Genomic DNA, 3,229 nt, shown 5'->3' on the forward strand with positions numbered 1-3,229 from the left:
CATATCTTAACTACTTGTTAAATGGAGCTCAAATTGTTAGTTGATAGCATGGTTTCAAATCTCGTAGAGAGTGAGATAATCCGGTCGACTCATCTCATTCACTAACTAGATGAATTTATAGGACGTCTTAATCTTCACATAATGTCATTTGACAAGTGACAAGGCCTAGATAATATTTTGAAAATCTCGGATGAATTAGTATGACTCGATCGAGTCTAAAACAATTTTATATTTGAGAGATTTAATCGACATACCTAACTGATGCATTTGACTACTCCAAGCGAACCTAGCTTTATGAAGTTTTTACCCACCAAACCTCACTTTATCAAGTTTGTTGCTCAGCAAACCTTGGAGTTGGTATCCGCATCATAAAATTCAAATTTATAAGATTAATTTGTTACTTAACCTAGAGTAGATTCTAACAGTATCAATTTGTGATATTCAAAAACATGATCTAATGGCAAATGGTTATTTAGGACAAAATTTCAAGAATTTTGAGAAAAAAATAGATTTTTTTTTTTTAAGTTAAAATTTTTACCATTGAATTTTAGTTTAAAATTTGGGAGTTTAATAGCTATTCATTTTCAACACCAATGATCAAGTTCAAAAAGGTCAAATTTTTTGAATGTTTCTTTTTAATCCGAGTTCCTACATGAAATCTAGAAGTTTGTGGTGTTGGGTTTCTAATTTTATAATCCACATGGGCCCAACATCAACTAGTAAGATTTGAAATCATACTAAGTTAGTCATTCTAATTTGATTCATATAAGTGAGGTTTTGTCGGGCAGCAAACTTGACAAAGGGAGTTTTTGCAATAAAATTGCAACAATAGGTCTACCCGATAAATCTGTCCTTGTATTTTCGAATTAAAATGATTATATATTTACTATCTAAATAAATATGATTTTATGACTGAGCATCTTTAATCTACTTTATTCTATCAAATAAATTACAATCTTTTCATATAAATAATTGTAAATGACTGAAAAGATTTATATCATCTGAGACGGGACATCAAATTGGAATTCTTTTTTCTTTTTTTAAATAAAAAGGGGTAGCCGGGCCAGCTTGCGCACACCAGACTAATCCTTATGCCCCGCACCCAAGCTTTACCCCACTAACATGAAATAGTGTGTGGCCACCAAGATTTTTTTTTATGGGTAGTGGGATTCGAACCTGAGACAAAAAAAAAAAAAAAACAGACTCCTTGACACCAAGTAATCGGTTGAAAGCCATGTTAAGAGCTCTTTAATTTTTCTTTTTTATTTGGGTTGTATATCCTCCAGGTTGAATCGAACACAAGACCTCCGTTTCTTGAGTTGTGGTTTGGGCCGTTTGGCCATCTCACCAAACCCTTTCGGATCGGATGGAGAAACTTTCCTTATCATGGAAAGTGTTTTTATTATAAATCTTCAAAATGGAAACGGATAAGTTCACACACACACACAGATGGAATCTTCTCCAATTCACGCTGTAATGTTCCCTTGGTTCGCTTTCGGTCATATAAGCCCATTCATACAGCTCTCCAACAAGCTCTCCTCCAATGGAGTTCGTATCTCTTTCTTCTCAGCTCCATCAAACATCCAACGCATCTCATCCTCTCTCCATCCTGGGCCCCACATTCAAATAATCCCTCTCGAAATCCCAACCATTCAAGGCCTCCCTCCTTCCCTCCAAAGCACAGCAGACATCACACCTGACATGGCCGAGCTCCTCAAGATAGCTCTAGACCAAATGCAACCTCAAATCAAATCCCTCCTCACGAATCTCAAACCCCATTTTGTCTTCTTCGATTTCACCCATCAATGGCTTCCCGACCTCGCTTCACAACTCGACATTAAAACCTTATTTTTCTCTGTCTTCAGTGCTATCTCCACAGCTTATCTCACCATCCCTACTAGGGTGTCTTCACAAACCCTATATGACATGAAGAAACCTCCACCTGGATTCCCTCCAACCTCAATCGAATCTTTGAAAACTTACGAGGCTCGAGACTTCTTGTACGTGTTTAAAAGCTTTCATGGCGGCTTAAGCGTGTACGATCGTGTTACCAGTTGCATGAAATCTTGCACAGCTATAGTAATCAAGAGCTGTAACGAGATTGAAGCACCTTACATAGATTTCATCAAGACCCAGTACGGTAAACCGGTTCTTTTAGCCGGTCCAGTTGTACCCGAACCGCCAACTGGGGTTTTGGATGAGAAATGGTCAAAGTGGTTGGACTCATTCCCTTCGAAATCGGTGGTTTTCTGCTGTTTTGGGAGCGAAACGTTTCCAAAAGACGAGCAGATTAAAGAGTTAGTACTTGGATTGGAAATGACGGATTTACCCTTCTTTGTTGTGTTGAATTTTACTCTTGGAGAGGACAGAGAGGTAAAGTTGAAGTCTGTACTTCCTGAGGGGTTCCAAGAGAGGGTGAAGGATAAGGGAGTAGTGCACACGGGATGGGTGCAGCAACAACTCATCCTGGCGCACGATAGCGTTGGTTGCTTCGTTTGCCACTCTGGATTCAGTTCTGTTACGGAGGGTTTGGTGAACGATTGTAAGTTGGTTTTATTGCCATTTAAGGGTGACCAGTTCTTGAACTCGAAGCTCGTGAGTGGGGATATGAAGGCTGGAGTGGAGGTAATTAGGGATGAGGAAGAGGGGTATTTTGGGAAGGAAGATTTGTATATGGCCGTAAAGAGAGTGATGTTGGAGGTGAACAAAGAACCAGGTAAATCTATCAGTGCGAATCAGGAGAAGTGGAGGAAATTTTTAGTGGACAATGTGGTGAACAAGAGGTTTGTAAGAGACTTTATGGAGGAGATGAAAAAAATGATGGTTTGATTTTTCAATAGTTCTGGGAACTAAGATTTGCTGTTCTAAAGTTATGTTGCTAACCTGACGAATCAATGGCAAGACGCCATGTGTGCTCACGATAGAAAATTTGGGAGCACTTCCAATGCTTTATTTTTAAGTAACTTTTCAGTACGTACACATGACGTAGTGTCATTGATTCATCACCTTAGCACATAACTTTCAAAAAAAAAAAAAGGAAAATCCAATGTCACCCCACCCACCCCAACCCCCAATATAGTCTCTTTTAGTATGTGTGGTGTGTAATCCTATACTTGAGAATATTGTCTATGTGGCATGTTTTGATTGGTAAAAACAGATTAGTTTTATGAACGATTTGGTTAAGCGATTGTGATAATGTAAACACCAATTAAAGTGTGCCATGTGGACA

At 38.5% G+C, this 3,229-nt stretch overlaps 1 pseudogene; it reads left to right on the plus strand.

The window, feature by feature from the left end:
- Nucleotides 1-1,440: 1,440 nt before the first annotated feature.
- Nucleotides 1,441-3,026, plus strand: LOC147396601 (anthocyanidin-3-O-glucoside rhamnosyltransferase pseudogene; annotated as a pseudogene).
- Nucleotides 3,027-3,229: the final 203 nt, after the last annotated feature.

This window comes from Akebia trifoliata, chromosome 8, assembly GCF_017979445.1.
Source record: "Akebia trifoliata isolate Shusen 1 chromosome 8, ASM1797944v1, whole genome shotgun sequence".
Lineage (NCBI taxonomy): Eukaryota > Viridiplantae > Streptophyta > Magnoliopsida > Ranunculales > Lardizabalaceae > Akebia > Akebia trifoliata.